The following is a 23,077-nucleotide window of genomic DNA, read 5'->3' on the forward strand; positions in this document are numbered from 1 at the left end:
GCCGGGCGGGGCCGGGGCGGCCGGGCGGCAGGTGTCGCCCCGAGATGCGCTCCCGCCGTGGGGACCCGAAGCCGACCCAGCGCAGCGCCGGGGCGCGGGGCAGCGGGGGCCGCGCACAGGCACACGCGCACAGCTTTTCGGCCGGTGTGCCCTGACCGTGTAAATACGCCTGGATGGGTGAACGGATCAGCGTGTAGATGGAAATACGACTTTACGCGCACTTGCGCGGCGGCGAAGAGCTACGGGGCCGCTCAGGCGGCCTCCCGCCCAGAGAAGAGGGTCGGGAAGGAGGCGGTTCGGTTCCGCGCGGTGTCGGAACGTGAGCTCCCTGGCTTGCTCTGTGTCACTCTGCGGGATAACTGTGGAGAGAGGAAGATAGAAACAGTCCTTGCCTGTAATTTCCCCTTGTCGCCATTTCAGGCACTCCTGAACTCTAAGTTATGATCCCCCCCCCCCCACCCCAACGTCCTGTTGAACCTACACCTGCTTTACTACATCGACCTTTGAAAACCTGCTTGGGGCTTGTTTCGATGAAAGGCTTTGCAGTTTGCAACTATATGTAGTGCCCTAAGGTGAAGGTGGACAGGGAACATGAAAATTAGGGAACATGCTTATTTGCATTTCATCGATCCCTCTGCATAAGCAAATTATTTAAATTGAATAATTATTTAGGCTAAAATTATTGTGCTGTTACATTGAGAAGAGAAATATATCCCATAGGAATGCCTACAAATCTAGCATTGGAAATGAAATTGAGAAATTTTAAAAAAATCATAAATCTTATCCAGATTGCCTGCATATTACATATGAAACTTTGTGCTTTCAGCTGCAAAATATGCCGGTGATCCACTGCGTTCCCAAATGGACAGACACCCTCCTGAGAACCTTCCCCCCAAATGTCACATGACAATGGATTATTTCTCCAACAAGAGAAGTTCAGAAAACCACAAATGATCAATGTGCCCTGTGCTATGCTCTCTTTTGCTTCAATCATTTCCTTGTGCTGTCCATGGAATATACTTTAAAAAGTATATAAATTTTTCTAGCTGCCAAGTTTCCATGTCTTGATGCACTTGAAGATAACAGCTCCTACAGGAAAATTCCCGATTGTGTATTTTTGAGAAACGTCTGATTTTTTAAGACCGGCTTGTGTTGGAGGAGGGTATTTTAAGGCTGTACCTTTGGAGGACAACAAATATTTTGTCATGATGATGGGACACATAGATTCTTCAGCCTGCCCACCAAAACCGCTCTCATTTTAGGGTCCTAAAAACACTTGTCTTATAGGAGCTGATGGAGGGTAAAGGGTACACCTGCACTGTTCCCACAAAATCCTAGAGCTCTGATGTCACTACCCTCCTACCAATCTGGAATTCTATTCCACAGTGCAGAATCTGCTGAGCATGGTTGGAAAATAAGCCATTAAACACACCTATGGAGCATCAAAGATGTGTCTTCACATCTGCTAAGTACAGATGCTGTAGTGATTACATTTGATAACATACACGAGAAGCACAGCCTAGCACATAGTGGGCGTAGATTAAATGCTAATGCCCCACCCCTTCTAGTAGCCAGAGTGAGGTTTTCCCAAGTTTGTGCCTCCGAGTGCTAGTCCTATGTTTCTGCAAGCTCAGGGTAACTGGCAGCAGGCTTCCAGAACAGAGACCTCAAGGGAGCCTCATACACTTGGACCAAGGCTACACAGCTCCAGTTTTCCTCACCTTCATCATCAAGGGTTAATAAGGAGGCCGACACCCTTCTCACCCCTAATGCTCACAGCCTCCCCAACACTCTATATCTTGAGTCAGTCAACGTTAATCTCATGAAGCCCTTAATGCCTATTTATGTGGGTTACCACAAGCAGCTGGGGAATCTCAAGCGCATTTCTTATCTCTTGCATTTTAACACTCATAAGACTGAACACATCCTACATGTCCCTTTCTCCCTATCCAGCTCCTGAAACCTCCTGTTTTGGCCTTCTGGAAGGCACATTCCACCATTAGCAAAATGCCCTATGTCTTCAGCCTCATCTCCGAAGGTTCCCTTCACTTCCTGCTCTAATGGAAGCCTGATTCTCTCCCTAGAGAGGCTGCTTCCACACCCCTGGCAAATGATGGCTGGTTTTTCCCTCTCCAGCTCTTGTATCACTCTATCAGGAGATAAGAAGGTAGTGTCTTGTTCCTCGGTGCTGCTTTCAGGACGTTGTTCATTGCTTCTCACTAAAACCTATAGCTTTGGATCTTCCTTCTTTGGGTTGATTTATACTGTTGCTGCTATGCTCAGACCTCCACAGCACCCTGCACCTTTCCTGACAATATTAGCTCCTAATTCAAGGTCACTTCCTAAACAGTAACCCTACCTTAATCCTCACAAATTTAATGCACATGAAGATTTCATTGCAACCAGCACTACCCTTAGTCCTAAGCAAGAAGGGTTCTGCACCTGGACTTTAGAATGCCTTATTAAAACATTTTAAGTCCCCCTTTGGTGGCTGTGTTTGCAGCCCCAAATTTCCCTGAAACTATGAATTCAGTTTAACTTTGGGCTGGTAATTTCCCAGTACTGTGGCAGAAGAAAATACTTTCTGGAAGAGCTCTCCTTTATCCTAGACTTCAAAAAATATTCCCTCAAGTAAGCTTTTAAAGAAATCTAGAAAATGAAGCACACAAAACAACTAAACACACAAGGAAGGACGACACCATGAAGAAGAGTCAGCAGATATAACAGAAGAAACATCAGTCCTTCCTCAAGAAAAAAACTTCAGGTGTTGGAATTACTAGTCACGATTCTTTCTTTACTTGAAGAAAATTAGAGACAAGTTTATAAATATTTGCAGGTGATAGGAAACTATAAGGAATAACCAACCATATTTGAAAAGGTACCAAATCAACCTATCCAACTCTACTGGTTGTCTTACCAACATCAAATCCAGCTTCCACACACATATAACACACCTTCCTCCCTCCTTAAAGAACCTTGATTTTATTTAGGGATCAGTCTTTTTTTTATTATTGTACCATATATTTAACAAAATTATTTTACACAGAATGCTAAGAGCACATTTCTTCATATTTTACAGAAGGGCTTGAAATTCATGTCATTGCAGTACCAAATCTAACTCCTAACTAGATTGATTACATTTTGTTTAGAGTTTAAAGCCTTAATGTCAATAATCATTATTATGATTAATAATAATTACTGACTGCAAAATATATTCAAGAAATAGTGAATTAAGTTTAATTCAATCTCATATGCCCTGAGGGAGGTGCAGTATTTGGAGGAGTATTTGCTATGTCCAAATAATGTCCTCTTTGGAACTTCTGTGACTGCAGGGTTGTGAATTATCAGTCCCTTCCCTTGCTGCCAGACATCATGCTATCAATCTCCTTTACTCCCTGGCAGGGTCTTTTAAGATCTATGAAAAAACAATTATAAGATATAAGTGTATGCCTTTCTTTCTAGCTTCTGGGTAGACTTCTTTTTTTTGTTTTTTTGTTTTTTTGTTTGATAGTCACATAGAGAGAGAGAGAGAGAAAGAGAGGCAGAGACACAGGCAGAGGGAGAAGCAGGCTCCATGCACCGGGAGCCCGACGTGGGATTCGATCCCGGGTCTCCAGGATCGCGCCCTGGGCCAAAGGCAGGCGCCCAAACCGCTGCACCACCCAGGGATCCCTCTGGGTAGACTTCTTTTACTCACAGCTGAACACATTCTTCCACGTACATTATCCACGAACTCTAAAAAGAGTATCTGGTACATAGTAGATTCTCCACAAATGTCTACTGATTTAAACCGAGCTGTGTGTTGAGTTCATTTCCGCTGAGAAAACAAGAAGGATGTCTTCATCTGTTGGTCCTGAAATCATAGAAGGTGTTTGGCAAATATTTTCTTAAAGCCAGAATGGCTTCAGGATCTTAGTAAGCAAAAGGAAAGCTTTTAGGGTCCAGATGGAAGGCTGAAAATGAAAAAAAAAAAAAAAAAAAAAAAAAAAAGAAGCTCAGTGAAAACTCAGATTCTGGAAGAATCCTTCTGCTCAAACTGCCAGGGAAGAAACTGCACCAGACAGGGTCAGGAAACAAGAATCTGAAGAGGTCTCTAGCTTCCACTGGTGGCTCAGAGGGAAAGGTAACATGTCACTTGGGAGTCTGTGCTCGGGCAGAGATGGGGAAGGGAGTAGAAATATCCACAAGAGACACTCGTTGGCAAAAAAGAAGCAGAATTTCATGTCTGGAAAACTTTCCTGCTAAGAAGGAGAGAGATGAATTAAAGAAAATGAATCTGTTCAGGGCTGCACCCTGGGTGTACTCTGCGGGCCCATAATCATACCTCTCTATATAGATTGCTCCCTGTGTCTGGGTATCTAGAAGAAAGTAGATTTGTCATCCAGACCATGTCTAACCTCCGTGCGTGTGACTACTGATAAGACGCAGAAGGGGCGCCGTGTTCCTGAGGTCTCAGTTCCGGGAAGAGGAGCTCCCGACACCTGAATGGTGGCAGAGCAAACTGGAGCCACCTCACGCGACATGTGGTGCCTGGCCATTAGTTTAGAGATGCCCGGGAGAAAGCACGGCTGTGGGTAGGCGTCTCACTTGCTCCAGTCTCTCGATGACCGGGTCGGGTCTCTGAGTAAAGTGTAAATGCCTCGGCCTGCTCACAAGGGAAGCATTGAATCACCAGGTGGCCGGGATGGGATGACTTGGCCGTTCTCTGACCTCAGCCATCCCATCCCGGTGCTTGCATAGTGGGCCCGGGGAACTGTCAGTGAAGGATGGCAGTTGGTAGATATGTACTGCCCCACGGAGGGACAATTCTGAGAACATTCTATACAGTCTCTCAGAGGGGTTTCGATAGGATAGTGCCCATTTGGCCATAGTGGTGACCAATTTTTTAGTCAACAAACTACTGACTTTCCTCCCTTCCTTATCTCGCTTCTTCACCTGCTTACTGTACCTCACATGATCAATTCTCTAGTAAACCACATGTAATCAAACCCTAAACCCAAACTGAGACAACCATTGTGCAAAGCCAGACATAATCAGCTCCATACTCTTGATAGCTTTTAGGTTCTACTTTGTATATGGCCTTATTACTTATCAGCTTGGTTATACAGTGTCCGGCCTCATTTCCTGAAGCGCCATAGCCTTTGAAAGCCCATAGACTTCTAACAATGGTTTCCATTGTTTTGAATAATTTTGAATTATTTTGAATATTTAGTCAAACGTTTAATTAATGTTCTACATTCCTTCTTGAACTCCTCTTTCCAAAATGAGACTTATCAAGAATGTTTCTGTATGAGGGATGTGGAGCTTCAAATTTTGCAATGCCTTCTTTGGAGGGGTAATAGTACAACATCTTGAGAAACCTCCAGCATTCCTACAGTTTTAATTTGATTTAGATTAAAGCAGACAGACAGACAGACACACACACACACACACACACACACCTACTTTGTGGCAAAAGTAATCTCTTTGAAATTTTTCCTGCTCTTTTTCTTTCAGTGACTTCTGTTGCTGCTCCAAGCTCTGTAATAAGTATTATGGATCATTTATATCTAAATGATTTATAGCTCAAATATGAATATTCCCATTGGGTCTCTCATATTATCACCGCCTGGATTTTCCTTTTTCACAATCTACTACAGGTTTGTTAATACATTAAATTCTATTAAATCATTTTCCTATTCAATGGAGAATTATTGTTCTCATGTTCAGAATTTTTCTTGCATGATCTACCTGTGCCAAATTTGTGTTCTAACACTCAGCTTTCTATTTTAATAATAGACATGCTGATTTCCCCATATGATCTAACTATCATGTAGTTAGCTCTCGGAAAGTTAGGTTTATTTCTATTTTTAGCATGATCCATACATATTGGTCCTGACCAACTTTTGGGTCACAAATTGCTTTTTCTTTCAAGAGGTAGCAACATGGGGCACTTGGATGGCTCAGCGATTGAACGTCTGCCTTCAATTGGCTCAGGTCGTGATCCCGGGATCCTGGGATCGAGTCCCACATCAGAATCCCCGCAGAGAGCCTGCCTCTCCCTCCGCTTATGTCTGTGTGTATCTCTCTCTGTGTCTCATGAATAAATAAAATCTTTTTTTTAAAAGAAGAGGTAGCAACACCATGAATGTTAAGATGGAAACATTTAGTCTTAGAAGTCTAATTCATGTTTTCTCTTGCTTTACACTTAGACTAAAGCTATATATATATATTTTAACTATCCATGACTTTATTCCATCCCCAGTCCCAAGAAGAGTTCTCTGGGTGCTGTAGTAACCATTTTCTGCATAATGATGCATCTTATATGGACACTATATCTCCCTTACTAAAACTTAAGCTCATTTCTACGTGGAGTGGCAGCCCAGAATGAAGGGTTCTTTGATAACGGGGCCAGGTGGATTAGGTGAGGCTTAGGTGGATTCCCACCTCTACTACTGATGAAAACTCAAGCTCATCCCAGGCTATTATGAATTCCCAGGGAGGGAGTAGGAAGTCTCATTTTGGCGTGAGGACTAAGCCATAGGTTACCAAAAGTTCAGTGTTTGGGGCTGTGAGGTAATTGTCTGCTTTCTGACCTGCTGAGGAAGAAGCTTCTTTCCTTCCTCCCACCTCCTTTTCATTCATCCCACAAGAGGCAGAATCAGGTTACTAGGGGGTCCCTTAAAAGTATGGTGGGTTTCATCTTGTCTCTCTGACTCAACACCTCAAAGGTCACCTTAATGCCACAAAAGTCCTGTTTCCAAAAGAAGGAACTAATTTCTAAAGGCTTTCTGGGAATGTAGGTTCAGAGACCCCTTCAAAGAACAGAAGTTGCCCAGAATTTCCATTAAAGAGACTCCCAAAACACATTTCCTTAGGTTTTCCTAGAGGCAACGCAGAAAACGCACAGAAATGGGTAGACGATATCATAGATCATTGGTTCTCAGAATGCTCAGTGAAGAGATTTCCTTGGTATATCATCCTGATAGGTTAGGCTAAGAGTCACAGAACACAGAGTTTGTAAGACACCAGAGGATGGCTGCAACTTAACACACTGGCCTAATGTCACTTTGGCAAAATGGAAATTCAACAGCCACCATACGTGCACCTTTCCAGAAGAAGACAAGATTCAGACCCCCTGGGACAAAGGTCAGTGGGTACAGACAGTGGTCTTAGAGGTTGTCATGTGGAGACCTCAGAGTCCCAAAGAAGGCAGGGCTCCATATTCTTATTTACAGAGAACAAAAGGATTCTCAGCAGGAAAAATAATATTGAAGTGCCACCATCACAAGTTGCTACATGTGTTCTTGCAGAGGGCCTTGGTCCCAGGGCCAGTAGACACTCTCCTGGTAGAGCAGGCCAGAGGCACAGTTGTCTCCGTGGTGGGTACCTCCTCCTCGTTTACCTGGAAACGTCTGCATATAAACAAGGTGCTTGCTGAAGATCCTTAGAGCAAGGGCAGCAAGTTGGCAAAACTCTGCTTAGAACACAGGCAAGTGGACAGCAGAGATGTGATAGGGGTTTGGGTTGGCGGGGTGGCTGTCGGTTAAGCATCTGCCTTTGGCTCAGGTCAGGAAGGCAAAGTCCTGAGATGGAGCCCCGCATCAGGCTTTCTCCTCAGCAGGGAGCCCGCTTCTCTCTCTGCCCTGCTCCTGCCCCCTCCACCTTCTGCCAAATAAATAGTTAAAAAAAAAAAAAAAAAGTTCAGGTTGGTGAAATCCCCCAGAAACTCAGGGCGCTGTGCCTGGTCTCCTTTGCCAGGATGAAAGGCACGGGCTGGGGCCCTTAGGGCCCTGGGATGGTCTTAGATGTGGGGCGGGCCTGGATCCCAAGCAGGAATGGAGTGTGACCTAACAGACAGATTCCAGGAATGTAGCCAAGGTGACAAGCCAGCAGACAGTACAACTGGGAGAACAATCCAAAGGGGCTACACAGAGCTTCAATCCAGTTATAAAGCCTGTACAGTGCAGAGTCTGCAAACAACAGAAAATAAATCTGAGACTAAGGCCAAAAAAGGTGAGAGACTGGAAGAAAAGTGAGTCAGCCAGAACCGCAGGAAGAACTGAAGACCAGGCCTGGGAAAGACAGGAGCCAGGAGATTGCTGAACTCTGAGTAGCCTGTTTTAGGGCTCTGTCTTTGGAATGATTCAGCTGCCTCTGCCTTTAACCCTTGTGTGACTAACCTGGGATTCTCAAGAGAGTCTGAATGGCCCCAGCTGGGGCACACGACAAGTGGAGGAGTAGGTGAAGGGCACCCTGATGCACACGCCCACCAGGACCACAGAGATTGTGAGAAAGGGCCACTTAGCAACAGGAGGGTAGGGCGTGGCTCCCCGAGGAAGGGTGGGGTGGTTCTGGGCAAGACAAAGCAAAGCGATATTCAATTCAGGGCACAGCTGAATGACAAATAGAGGTGTCAAGGGCTTGAATGGAAGGGAGAGTGCAAGGCAGAAGGCCATTTGAGGCAAAAGTCATTCTACAGGTTCTTAGGGGCACAGAAGATCCCGTGTGTGGACGCAGCAATGAGGGCACTGCTCAGACCCACAGAGTAGCCACGGGCGGGTAGGCGGCCTGCAAGAAGATGGCAGTGCCACTCCTCTGCCATTGAGGCTCAAAGCCATGGCGTCTATACTGAAAATCTGCACCCTAGATTCTTGGTGTCGAGTGATTATAACTTCAAACATTCTACTGCTCATTCCTTAAAAAAAGCTCAGTTGTTACTAAAACAGTATTGATGAAGGCCCCAAAGAACAGGCAATACATCCATTTGGTACTCTGAATGTTACACCTGTGGCAGATCATGTGGGAGATTGCTACATACCTGAGATGCTTTTCCTTTTTTTTTTCACATTGCCAGTTTTATTAATTATACTTTGATATTATGCCTTCAGCTTTCATATTAGGATATTATTATTTAAAAAAAAGAAACAGCCTCATTAGTGTGGGGTGGTAGTGAGGGCTTTGGTGACTAGACCATGCAGCATAGCCTGTAAGTAATCTCAAGGGAATTTTTCTTTCCATTTTTAGTATCAGTATCTCTACAAATGCTTTATTTTGTCCTAGTTATACTTTATCCCCTTACATAGGGTTTGGAAAACATTCTCCTTGGATTGTTTCAGGATATAAATAAATAGAAACTATTATTTTTCAATCTTTTTAGATCATATAATTGCTACTATGTTAACTATTTTGAAGGGTAATAAAACTCTGGAAGTTATCTAATTAATTATGAAGATAGAAAACTATGATATAAAAACCTCAGTGCAGTAATACAAAAAGAAGGAAAACTAAAGACCAGTCCCAATCCCAAATACAGATGCAAACATCTTGAGTAAAATGCCAGCAAGTTGAGTTTGACACAATGAAAAGAAAAAGAGTATACCATCATCTCATTAGTTTTATCAGGATGAAAGCATAGTTTAGTATTAAGAAATGTTTTAATAATAATCATACAGTCACATAAGTAAGTCCAATGACTGTATCCCAATATATGTTGAAATGTTAATCCTTAAAATTTCACACTCACTCTTGACTCATTAGAAATCTAGGTATAGGAAAATGGATGTTCAAAAATGCATTTATATCAAGCCAACAGCCATATTATTATTGGGGAAACACTTGAGGGGATCCCATTAAAATCAGGAATGAAATAAAGAGGCCCATTATCATCAGCATCACTTACCTTGGCTTTACAAGCATTGGCTAATGGAATAAAAACATGAACCAAATATTTGAGAAATAATCACAGGAAAAAAGTAGAAGGAACTATTATTATATGTAGTTGTTAAGGCTTTATATGTATAAACAGAAAACAATTAAGAAAAATGGCTAAATATAGAGCCATAGCTACTCTATACATTGACATCAATCACTGTAAAGAATAATGGCAAAAGATCCTATTCACAAAAGCAAGAGGAGATATAAAATACACAAGTGTGAACTTAGCCAGAGAATTGTGGAAACTATATGAATAAAATCATAAAGTTTTGCTAAAATACTTAAAAGAAAAGTTGAATACAGGGAGATACATTCTTAGATGGAAAGCTGAATATTATAAGGTTATCTATTCTTCCAAAGCCAATTTACAGATTTAATAAAATACATAATGCTGAAGAAATTTTGGGGGATGTTATCAAAATAATTGTAAGTGTACCCAGAAAAATAAAAAGGTAAGGATTGCTTAGGTAGTTTTGGTAAAAGGACAATAATTAAGTACCCCTTCTCTAAACATAATAAGGTACAATAATTAACTCAGTTTGGCACTGGCATAGAATAGTTTGTAAAGCCAATGGAGTATCACAGATGACTAATATGGGCCTTAAGTGGTTTTAAAGAAATTACAAATAATACTACTATTATCAATTCTACTGATAGAATAGTTTGTGGACTGCGTGGTTCTGAAGCCTGTTGTAGAGACTCTGATGAAATAACAAGGGAATTTTTTAAAGTTAAAAATGGGGGCACCTACCTGCATAGCTCAGTCAGTTAAGCATCTGCCTTTGGCTCTAGTCATGATCACATGGTCCCGGGATTAAGTCCCACATCCTGCTTCTCCCTCTCCCTCTCTCACTGCTCGTGCTCTCTCTCACTCTTTCTCTCAAATAAATAAAAAGAAAATAATGAAGTTAAAAATGATACAAAATCAGAAAGAAAATTAGTGGGGCATCTGGGTGGCTCAGTTGGTTCAGTGACTGCCTTCTGCTCAGGTCATGATCTCAGGGTCCTGGGATTGAGTCCCACATCAGGCTCCCTGCTCATTGGAGTCTCCTTCTCTCTCTTCCTCTGCCCCTCTAATCCCAGTAGAGGGATTATATTATATTTCTATTTTTAATTTTTTGAAGAATACCCATACTGTTATCCATAGTGGTTGCACCAGTTTGCATTCCCACCAAAAGTGCAAGAGAATTCCTTTTTCTCCACATCTTCACCAACGCTTGTTTCTTGTTTTTAATTTTAGTCATTCTGACACCTGTGAGGTGATATCTCATTGTGGCTTTGATTTGTTTCCCTGATGATGAGTGATGTTGATCAAGCATCTTTTCATTTGTCTGTTGGCCATCTGGATACCTTCTTCAGAGAAATGTTCATGTCTTCTGCCCATTTTTTAAACTGGATCATTTGTGGGGTTTTTTTGTGAGTTATATAAGTTCTTTATATATTTTGTATACTAATCCTTTATCAAAAGACACATTGCAAATTCTTTCTCCCATTCCATAGGTTGCCTTCTAGTTTTGTTGATTGTTTTCTTTGCTGTGCAGAAGTATCTATTTTGATTTAGTGTCAGTAGTTTTTTTAGAAGGCTTATTCTTTGAACTTATTTTGGCTTTGATTTTATTTTCTTACCTTAAAAATAATGTTTATGTCATTAATTGTATTTTCAAATTGCTTTAAATTCTTAAAGAAAATAAATGTGATCTAAGTTAATTATTAAACAGTTTTCACTTAAGCGGCACCTGAGAGGCTCAGTCAGTAAGCAACCAACTCTTGGTTTTGTCTCACGTCATTATCTCAGGATTGTGACATAGAGTCCTGCCTCGGGCTCTGCATTCAGTGACAAGTCTGCTTGAGAGTCTTTCTCCCTCTGCTTCTCCCTCTTGCTCACACAACTCTCTCTCTAAAATAAATTAAAAAAAATTAAATACAAATAGTTTTCACTTAAGAATCTTCTGGTGATGAATATATATTGTTGCTTTAAATAGTATTTTATTGAATATTTATCAACTATTTGTAGTTCCACTTTGGCAGTTTCTGATTTATTTCCCTTGCCCATTTATTTCCTGAGGCTTATTTTTTCCTTGATAATTCGTAAGAGAGTTTTGTGTAGTAAGGCTATCAGTCTTTCTTGTAACTTATTGCAAGTAATTACTCACTTTCTTTCCTTTTAAAAAAGATTTTATTTTATTTATTTGAGGTGGGGGTGGTAAGGAAGGAATCTTCAGTACATGACAAAAACTCTGACACTATTCCTACTATTATTTTTAAAGATTTTATTTATTTATTAGAGACACACAGAGAGAGAGAGAGAGAGAGAGAGAGAGAGAGAGAGAGAGAGAGGCAGGCAGAGACACAGGCAGAGGGAGAAGCAGGCTCCCTGAAGGGAGCCGGATGTGGGGCTCGATTCCGGGTCTCCAGGATCAGGCCCTGGGCTGGAGGTGCGCTAAACCGCTGAGCCACCGGGGCTGCCTCCTACTATTTGATGCAGTAATCCCTTCTCAGACTCTTTCCTAAAGCGGAACTCTAAAAAACAGAAACTTTACCCACAAAGCTGTTCAATGCAGTATTATTTATAAACTATAAACAACCTAAATATCTAATGACAGAAGACTGGCTTAGCACACTCTGGTGTACCTTGTGTACTACATAGAGAATGACACGCACACAGAGAAATCATTACATTATAGTAAGAAAAAACACATTATATAATATTGTATATACAGTTTGATCTCAACTGCAGGTACTCTATGTCTAATAGAATCACATGAAAGAAATATTTAAAATTTTCAAATTATTTTGTATTTTTCTGTACTTTTCATTTAAAAAGTAAGAGATATTTCTTTGTAATCAGAAAGAATAAATTGTAAAGTTCGTAGAAGACAGATGGCTTATTAAACAGATGTGAAGGATTGTGTTTTGTATACCCAACTCTATACCTGTCAATTTCCATGGGTGGGGAACTCATGGGACAAATGAGATAAATTCATAGGACAAATGTTCATTATAAGTCTTTGATTCTTAAGATTTCTGGCAGATGTTTGTTCCTCTGGACTAGAGTTTTGATGCAGGACACTTCAACACTCTATTTGTTAAAAAACAATATTCCGTTCACTATTTTTAGCCACAGGCTGTTAGGTAATGTATTCTAAGAAAATTTTACTAGGCAAGGGATATTTTAAAATCCATAAATGTTTTCATTTTTCTAAAGCTATATAGACTGAATATTCAGATCAGTATTTTGTTCTTCCTTGAGATCTTTTTTTTTTTTTATTCTATGCAATAATTCTGGGGGATCAAAGCATTCAGAGAACTTTGCTTCCAGTGAAGTTTAAAGTTTGTCATTATATTAGATCAATGAACATCAAAACCAATCTGTTGCATATCAAAGATAGTAATAAATTACAAGGTTTGTTTTCCTTTTTAAGTTTCTTTTAGATCTAACACGAGGAAAACGAAGAGGTGAAAATAGCTTTCAATGTTGTTCCTTTGATTATTCATATGTATGTTATTCTTAGAGTTTTGTTGAGTTTCATCTTAAAATCACATTAACAACAGGAAAATATTAACAGTGAAATAGCATTCTGATGTTTTCAGAACATTGGTATTTAAGGAAGGAAATGTTAAGGAAGGGTTGTTCTCAACTCTCCGACTATCTTGATCCAGTTCTTGCCAAAATATAAACAAAATATAAACTGGGTTTCTGCCATGAGCAATCAGGGTAAAGAAGAGAGGGATGGGGGGTGGGGGGCTTCCTTGAGATGTGAATTGTAAACTCCTCATTGGCAGGAACACTTTCCTCCAGATTTGATCTGAGTGGGACCTAGCAAAATAGCCCACGAAGAGGAGCACTGGATATAGACTTTGGGGGATGATGGAGAAAATGACGTGCAATGTGCAAAACTAAAGCAGAGATCCTTAAACCAAGGGATTCACTCCAGGAAGAAACAGATGCTTACATAATAGGTGTAATGCACATATTGTTGATTTGTGTGTATGTGTGTGTGTTGTTTTGTTTTCAGCAAGATTCTATTTCAAGGAAAGCTTCTGAACCCTGGGAGGAGCCCTGCAGAAGGCATGGTCTTGCTCCATTTTATGTCCAGGGTCTGAGTGTGTCCATCTGCGTGTCTGCTTTGTGGCCAAAAAAGTCCACCCAATTCAAAAGAGATATTGTTTTGGTCTCTGTACCTCTGTAAGAGCATATTAGAGTTTATTTTTTATTTTTTTCTAAAGATTTTATTTATTTATGAGAGATACAGATAGAGGCAGAGATAGGCAGAGGGAGAGGTGGGGTCCCTCCAGGGAGCCCGATGCAGGAGCCCGAGATCCATGAGCTGAGGACCTAAGCCAAAGGCAGAGCTCAACCACTGAGCCACCTAGGCCTCTGGCTTATTAAGGTTTGATTAAAAGAAACTCCAATGACTTGACTGCCATGGTAGGAAATATAATGTTACTTTTGATACTTTTATCTTCAAATTGATATGATATGGTCCTAAATAAAAAGCTTTGTCTACATCTCAGTATTTTTTGCCAATTCACCAGAGTAAAGAACTATAAAGAAATAATAGAAATCAAACATAGGAAAATTATGTAGCTTTTTTTCCTCGGGTACAATAAAATCCCAATACCTAAATTCATATAACTATCCATCAGATCTCTCACTCCCTCCTTTTTTTTGCATATTCTAAAAATTGTATCTAATTAAAAATCAGCTTTTATTAGGCAATGATGACAGCAGTTTTTTTTTAATTTTTATTTATTTATGATAGTCACAGAGAGAGAGAGAGAGAGAGAGAGGCAGAGACATAGGCAGAGGGAGAAGCAGGCTCCATGCACCGGGAGCCCGATGTGGGATTCGATCCCGGGTCTCCAGGATCGCGCCCTGGGCCAAAGGCAGGCGCCAAACCGCTGCGCCACCCAGGGATCCCGACAGCAGTTTTTATAAATATTTCAGAGACCACTAAGCTGCTAGCCTCAAGGATAAAGAAAACTCAGGAACATTTGAACTATTTCAGTTAAATATCCCTTCCTGATTTTGTATATTAAACAGTAAAAAAATGAACCAAAATGTACACAGATCCCAGTAAGGAAAATAACACCTTTGCCTTACACTTGACATGAATATCATTCTGTAGATTACTTTGCCCTTTTTGCAATTCTCTTGATGTACATTTATTTCAAAATGCCCATTTTAGAAATAAAGTTTGAAGGGAATGAACACAGTAACATACAGTTTAGGGGGTGGGTTTCTATGTCTGTATCTTATATAATTCTGCATATGGCAGGGCGTCAGTACATATCAACTGATAAGAATGATCATATATGATTCTCTATCCCCAAAATTAAAGTATAGGAAGGACAAGGGCTGGTCTATTATTCCACACATTTAGATGTAACTCTTACCCAGAATACAATTTGAGGTGGGCAGTAGGCAGTGCTTTATCACCGCATTTCTTACAGGACTATCTCCTGAACCAAACTAGGTTCCTTGCTGAAATAAATATGACAGATCTAGACTTCGAGAAATCATTAGAAAATAATATGGAGAATTGATTTTAGTTATTTGTGTCTGGTAATAGAAACAATAGAAAAATACTTGGTTAATAATAAAAAGCAGTGAAACCCAACATTCCATTCTTTAGCCGACGTCAGTATGATCACTTAGAAAACTTTGGAAATGATTTAATACATTCACACTCAGGCTTTCAAATTTTAATAGATGCACAAGATCATGGTAGACTACTATAAAAGAATATTATAGTAGAGTTTTACAAAATCTACATGTACTAATCTTAGCATTCTGAAGTTATCTTGAAGTATTCTTACTTGTATTTTAAACTCTGATTAGATTTGCTTTGTAATACTAATTTCAAATTTCAACTTCTAGTCACACGCGCATTATGAGGCAAATCATCTCCCAATTTATTCTGTTCTAAATTTAATTTTGCAATAATGAAAAAATAGAATGTTCAGTACTTGGAATATTCTCCGTCAGTTCTTAGGAAGTTCCCAGTCTGTGTCTATATTCTAATGAGCACTTTAAAGTGCATCTTTGCCAACATTTATTACTCTTCACTCTAAGCTGCTGCTCCATAGAAATGAAAATTTAATCAGCTGTGATGGTTGGAACAAATAAGCCTGACTTGATTCTGGACTGGCTTTAGGTGTGTAGGTGGGACCAGACAGGAGACAGGTTGGAGTCGTCCTGGCAGTAGGCTACCCAAGTGTTGCAGAGCTTGGAATGATGTGGGGGAGGGGAGGTTTGGGAACCCCTGGAGAGGTCAAAGACCTAAAATGGGCTGCCCTGGGAACAAACGGGGCATAATTCCCACCTCCAACCCAGACTACACCTGAGTTATTCATAGTCACATCAACTGAAGTAGCTTAGGCAAAGAGACAGTTTCAGGACTCTCCTTGATACCTTCCCTCCTACCATAGCCAGTTTCTAGTCTGCATCTGCATTTCTGGCATTAATCCAGACATAATGCCTGACTCATAGGAGATTTATCAAATAAATTCACACAAGAGAAAAAAAATCAAATACATTGCAATGGTTCTTTTGTGTGGAACAAACTTGAGTCATACCTAAAAGAAATGTTCTCTCTAAAATAAAGATATGACCATTAAACACTCCTTATAAATACTTCTCGAGTCAAATAAAGGATACAGCAAAAATAATTCCTGAATAATTCAAATTACTCATGAACATTTAAAAAAAACTTTTGTTTACCATAATTTTCCAAAATGGCTGTCGACTGTGATTAAAATTATTAAACTAGTTGGTGAGACTTTATTTAACCCAGATGAGTGATAATAGTAATTGCAGTCAGTCACACACATTGCTCTATACTTGACATCATTATAGTCCATAATACTTATAAAAACCCTAAGTAATAGGCACTACAGGGGAAGAAACTGAGTCTGAGAGGTTAAATAGCTTGTTCAAGGTCACATGTCTAGTTAGCAGCAGAACCAAAATTGAAACCTACTATATTTAGCATATGAGTGAAGGACTGCAGCTCTGGTCATACTATAAAGATAAATTTATATAAATATTCCTTCGGGCAGCCCAGGTGGCTCAGCGGTTTAGCCTTACCTTCAGCCCAGGGCCTGATCCTGGAGACCCGGGATCGAGTCCCACATCGGGCTCCCTGCATAGAGCCTGCTTCTCCCTCTGCCTGTGTCTGCTTCTCTCTCTCTCTCTCTCTCTCTCTCTGTGTGTGTGTCTCTCATGAATAAATAAATAAAATCTTTAAAAAAATTCCTTCAACTTTTTTTTATAATTAATTATTATTAATAGTTTCTATTTCTACAGTACCTTAACTTGTATTATTACATTTGATCCTCACCACACCTTAAGAGATTTGTAGGACAGATGGTGGGATCTTCTTTTTGTGGACAAGGGAAATTGAAGCTCAGAAATTTTGACTTGCCAGAGTTATAAAGTTGGATCCACAGCATCCAGGTAATATTTCCATAACACAGACTGCCTTCTTGAAGCATCTCTCAAAATTGACAGAGAATGAATATTAAAGAAACACAACTGAATTGCCTAAGACATATTACAAAACAAAACAAAATACTCTGTAGATGTTTGCTAAAATGATAATTCTGGACCAGAACTGGAGATAGAAACCATTTCTTTTTGTATTATAAAAGAAAAAGCTATTATAAAATTATTTCCTGCAAAATGATTTTGGATAATGAAAATGCCACACTTGGTCTTTGACTAGAAGAGCCCAGATAGGAAGAGACCAACCATCATACACCAGCCATTAACTTTCTCCCAGTCCATAACTGAGGGCTGAATGGTATGTGACCTCTGAACCACAGAATCAAAATATCTGCTATTTTGATCTGATGGCTGGTACAGTCCAGACTAAAGCTATATTTTTCTCATTTCAATTCTAGAGACTGACATTGTTTCACAGAGCTTCTGTCAATCAGGAAGTTTTTTGAACAATGTGACATATACTCATGACCTGAAGTGTTGAGCTGAAAAGACAAATGACACCTGACAAAAAAAGGTCAGCTTTCTTTAGGCATGGATGCTTGTTAGAGATTTTAGAATCCACAATAGTTATCTGAAATTTTTTAGTGTTCCTTTGTTTTTTTGGCCCATGTTGAAAAATTAGGAATTATATTATCTTGTACAGCTACAGCCTTCAGCCTAAGCCAGCCTTATAATCACTAGAGTAGGATATGGAATATGTGGGAAGTCCAGACTCCTAAAATCTCTCCCCCATTAGTTAATAACAATGTCTGAAATTCCATTGAAATGTTTTCCTTTTCTGGGACTAATATTTAAAATTCTCATAATATTAAACACAATTATAATAGTTCAGTATGATATTAATATATAATACTATAATAGTATAGCATTAATATATAATACTATAATAGTATAGCATATGTATAATATTTATAATAATACAAACCCTCCAAGAGAGGTTAATAAGCATTATTACACAAGCCAAAATTTACTTCTTATATTTTCTTTTTCTTTTTTTTTTTTTTTTACTTCTTATATTTTCTTTTAAAGTAATAGCTACTTTAGAATTGGACTCTATCGGAAAAAAGACTGCAAATGGGAGAAACTGTAGGGACTGAGCTTTAGTAAGGACCCTCTTGAGGTAAAGACCAGCCTTGTTTGGAACTCTACTTAGTGTCCAAGACGTCAGCAGCACGATGTGCTGGATGCAGGTGACACTTGACCCGACCAGTGTCCTGGCCGTCACATGGGCTCACAAGGATAAAACACAACAGATATATATTCTTCCTAATACGGGGTCCCAAGTCCCTGGTAGCCATGGAACCAGGGCTTCAGAATCTTAGGAGGTTTTGATGACACACGGAGCCCATCATGCCATAGAGGTCAGCCTGAAACCTTCTGCAAGCGAGTCACTAGCCATTTAGAAGCTTGAACACTGCAGTACTTTCTTTATCTACCTTTCGGTGATAGTCTGTCCTTGGTAAGGACACAACAAACGAGAAAGGAGGAGAGTATTACTTATGCTCACAGTCCCTGAATATGTTTAAAGCTTTCACAAGCATGGTGATCTCAAAAATCACAAGGTACTTAATCAGTAATACAATTAAAATTGGATTTAATGTTTAAAAAAAAGAATTTTAAAAATTTCTCAGATTTAACTGAAAGAAGATTAAATTTCCAAAAAAATCAAGCACTAAATGTTTGGGGTTTCCTTTTAGTTTTTAATGTGCCTCAAATGGCTATAAGACTTGATCTTGCAAGCCAAGATGCCATAGCAGGGAGAAAGCCTTGGCTGGCAGGACACCGGATTTAGCATCTACACTCCGCAAACGGAACGGGTGGCCACCTTTCAGAGAAAACAAATTGTTCTATTTTGCTGGGAAAATAAAACGAAAGTTCCCATATTTTCTTTTCCTCATTTGTTTATATTTTCAATTACCAAAATTTTTTCCAATATAATAAACATCTTTATTGCAGATTGTGTGGATGATGTATACAACTGTGGATAAATCAAAAGGAAGAAAACCTTGCACATAGTCCCACCACCCAGAAACAACTGTTTATGTGCTATTTCGATATATTTCATTTGTCTTTTTGTATGAGGCCTAGATTTTTATAGATTTTTTGTTTTTAACATTTCTACATTTTTTCTCAATGATTTGTGAGATTATTTTATAAAAACTTATACTTTGTTATAGTTGCTGCAAATTTCCATTGTTTAATTTATCTTTGTGTTGATTATGCTTTTAATTTTTAAAACTACAAACATTTTAAGGTAGAAATTTGCAGGTAGAAAACGTATTTATATTTCACTCTGTGATCTGGCTTGTTTATTATTGTTTTTAATCCAGAGAAGTAGCAGGGAAGTATAGATGCTTTCTTCTCAGTGGCTTTTCCTTACAAAAGTACCTTATCAAAATTTGATAAGCAGGAAGAAAATCACTTTTTCTAAACTTATGATTCATCTTGGATTTACTACTTGGTACAATTCTGATTTATTAGAGATCACTTTTTTTGATGCTTTAGTTCTAGCATATACAAATAAAAAGCCATCGATGAGAACAGGGTTTTCATACAAACAAAATTATTTATTTAATATTTTTTTTAAAAAGATTTTATTTATTTATTCATGAGAGACATACAGAGAGATGCAGAGACACAGGCAGAGGGAGAAGCAGGCTCCCTGTAGGGAGCCCAATGTGGGACTTGATGTGGGACTTGATCCGGGACTCCAGATCAGGCCCGGAGCTGAAGGCAAGGTGCCCAACCACTGAGCCACCCAGGCTTCCCATAAACAGATTTAAATGCCAGAGTTTTAAATGCCCTGGAAGGTTTTGATCAGGAACTAGGGGAGGAATACTAAGGTTGTAATTCCTTTATAGGGAAAAGAAAGAAGAGTATAGAAATGGATGAATGGCTAATGAACAAACAAGTGAAGGAACACTGCCTTATTTATGCAAATTTTAGTCTTCTCTAGTCCTCAGGGGTGAACTCTATTTTCATGTGGGACTTCAAGCCTCTCACTGTGGAGATCCCCAGGAGTTTTCTACAGTCTCTCTTCTGCTTGTGAATGAAGTCTGCCTGCTAGATGTATGTACTCCTTCTCCCGAATCTCTAGCTTCAAAGGTCCATGTATTTAATCATGGAAGAAAAGGGAAATCACATCTTTGCCCTGTGTTAAGACCAAAGAAATAACACTTACAGCATGTCATCAACTCTAAACATTTTAATGAATATTAACTGAATAAGTTGGGTAGCATTTAACCAATGTCTATGATATGAGTGATGGCTCTTACAAACAAAGCAAATACTAATCGATTGCTTACTATGTGTCAGGCATTATTTCAATGCCTTACATATATTAATTCCTATGATGATGACTCAATGAGTTTGATACCATTACTGGCCACATTTTGCAGACAAGGAAACCAAAGTTTAGATAAATGGCTCAAGGTTACACAGTTAATAAATGGTGGAATTAGCCAGAATTCAACACGAGCTGTCTGTTCCTGAGTTTCTGCTCTTTATGGTATGATGTCTTGTTTTGCCTAAAAAAGCTGTTCTGCCTTGAATAAAAGCAATAATACCACTAAAGCCATGTAACATGACTATTGAGGCCTTTGTTACAAAATAAACATGAAAATTAAGCAAAATAAATGTACAGTGAAAGCTGCTACTTATTGAAACACCAGCTTCCTCTGGTACTCCTGGGAAAGTATCTAATACAGAAAAACACACACACACAAACAAACCACCAGAAAACAAAGACAATCCCCCCAAACCAATAACCCCAAAACAAAAAATAAAACAATTTGTTTCCCCTTATTCTTCCTGACTTTCACCCAGAGTGACATTATTTGTGTAATTACCACATGTTAAATAGAATCCTAGCAACTTAGAATTAAGGTTATCTAGTCCTACCTGCCTCCCACCCACTACAGAAATTCTTTTACGGTAGTACTGCTAACAATCATTCAGCCCTTGATGGAATACCCACATTGACATAGCTCACCAATTAGTAAGATGGCCTCTTAGGTGGTAGTCTTCTTACCTAAAGATAGAATTTGCCTATTTATAAAGGTCATTTATATGTTAAACAAATGTTTGTTGAACCCCTCTGCTATCTGATTCCAACATGAAACCAGCTCTGGGAATACACCAGGGACTGAGATACACACCTTACTTTCAAGGAACTTGCTCTCTACTACAATCTTTTTAAGTTAGAATTTTGCTTGCAATGATAGCATACCTATCAACATATATAATAAGCATAACTCTTTTTTTCTTATCAATCTCATGCAAGTCCCATAAATTGTTTTTACAGCGATCAACTAAATGTGTTGGTCCCACATTGTGAATAATCGGTACACCATCAACAGCAGAATGGATGGACACAAGGTAGTCTGTTCACTCTATGGATATGCTGTAGAGATACTCTCTCTATATGCCTTAGAGCAATCACATGGATGAATCTCACAGGTAAAAGCAGCCCGACAAGAAAAAGTATATACTACAGGATTCTATTTATAATTATGTAAAGTTCAAATCAGTTAAAATTAATCACTATTATTAGAAGTCAGATTGTGGTTACCCTTGGAGGATAGTGATGGGGAGAGACATGAGAGGTCTTCTGGGCTGCTGGGGAGGTTCTGTTTCTTAACCTGGATACTGGCTACTTGGATGTGTTTACTTTGTGAGAATTCATCCAGCTGTACAATCAAGATTTTTGTACTTCTCTATATGTATATTACACTGCAATCAAAAATACAAAGAAAAAAATCCACACAAAGAAAACCATTATCAGAAACATTAGAAAAAAACTCCATCAGATTTAAGAAGAACATGAGTCAGATATTGGAAAAAATTCAGTTCACATCCTTCAGTGGAATGCATATAAGCACTCAGTTTAGAAGATGGAAGAGAGCCAAAGCATTACCGTTAATAAATATGTCCTGCAAAAAAAATAGCCCCAATTTCTGTAATGGGAAAAACCACTGGCAGAACACTGCAACATAAAATGAATGAACAAGGACGGTCACATTCAGACCTTTCCAAGATTCTGAGGACTTAAGTTGGCAAGAGGCCATCTGAGATAGTACCACTGGGGGAGCCGGGGGTCTGGCTGCCTCTTCTGGAAAGGTCTTTCTGACTCAAAGCCACAGATTTGGTTTATGTTTTGTTTGTTTGTTTGTTTGTTTGTTTTTTGTTTTTTAACATGTTGACTTGGCAGCTTCTTTCCTTATTATGAGAGACCTTTTTTTTTTTTTTTTGGTCTTTGCATTTTATTCTAATGCTGAGTGCAAGTTGGCTTTTAGAAAACGAGTTTTCATTTAGTAGGAAAACCTTTTGAGTTTTATATTTGAGATAGCAAAAACCTTCAGTCACATGGATTTGCGCTAAATAGCCAACTGAAATAGATATATACTCATGTATTCGGAGTTCCGTCAATGATCATCTTCTCCCCTCTTCTTTCTGCTTATCTTTTAAGATCCATCTCAAATGCTACCTCCTCCCTGAAGCCTTCTGCAAAGTCCTCCAGAATTTACTGCTTTCTCATTTTCTTCCATTGAACTATGTTAGCATTTCTAAAGGGAGATAACATAGTATAGTGGTATGGTGGCCTTTGGATTATTAAGATCAAAGTTTCCTAATTTCTCTGAGTTCAGATTTTCTTATTTTTTCCAGGACTGGGTTATCTTGATGATCAAGAGCATCTGTAACATATCTGGGATATAGAAGAAATCCAAAAGAAGATGCTCCGTTTCCCCTCACCCTGCTCTTTTTGTCTCTGCTAGCTTGTATCACCTATCACAGCATAAGCTCTATACACTCATTGTTGGTTTTGTTCAGTGATGAATTCCAAATGCCTAAAATAAATGCCCGCAACACTGTAAA

General features: G+C 39.2%; 2 long non-coding RNA genes across 10 annotated transcripts; one reads left to right on the forward strand and one right to left on the reverse strand.

Moving 5' to 3' along the window:
* Window positions 1–111: 111 nt before the first annotated feature.
* Window positions 112–7,782, reverse strand: LOC102154892. Of its 2 annotated transcripts, none has more exons than XR_005356872.1 (3): window positions 4,325–7,782; window positions 3,698–3,853; window positions 112–359 (listed from the first exon to the last, which is right to left on the reverse strand). It is a non-coding gene; the product is annotated as an uncharacterized LOC102154892 (long non-coding RNA). The 2 variants fall into 2 exon arrangements; XR_005356871.1 differs by lacking the exon at window positions 112–359 and adding an exon at window positions 2,969–3,415 and having other exon boundaries at window positions 4,325–7,773.
* On the forward strand, window positions 6,987–23,077 carry LOC102154938. 8 transcript variants are annotated; one of them, XR_005356863.1, is made up of 5 exons: window positions 7,871–7,995; window positions 17,602–17,717; window positions 20,065–20,272; window positions 21,507–21,661; window positions 22,868–23,077. It is a non-coding gene; the product is annotated as an uncharacterized LOC102154938 (long non-coding RNA). The 8 variants fall into 8 exon arrangements; XR_005356865.1 differs by having other exon boundaries at window positions 20,150–20,272; XR_005356867.1 differs by having other exon boundaries at window positions 20,160–20,272.

The sequence above is a fragment of the Canis lupus genome, chromosome 3, assembly GCF_011100685.1.
Source record: "Canis lupus familiaris isolate Mischka breed German Shepherd chromosome 3, alternate assembly UU_Cfam_GSD_1.0, whole genome shotgun sequence".
Classification (NCBI taxonomy): domain Eukaryota; kingdom Metazoa; phylum Chordata; class Mammalia; order Carnivora; family Canidae; genus Canis; species Canis lupus.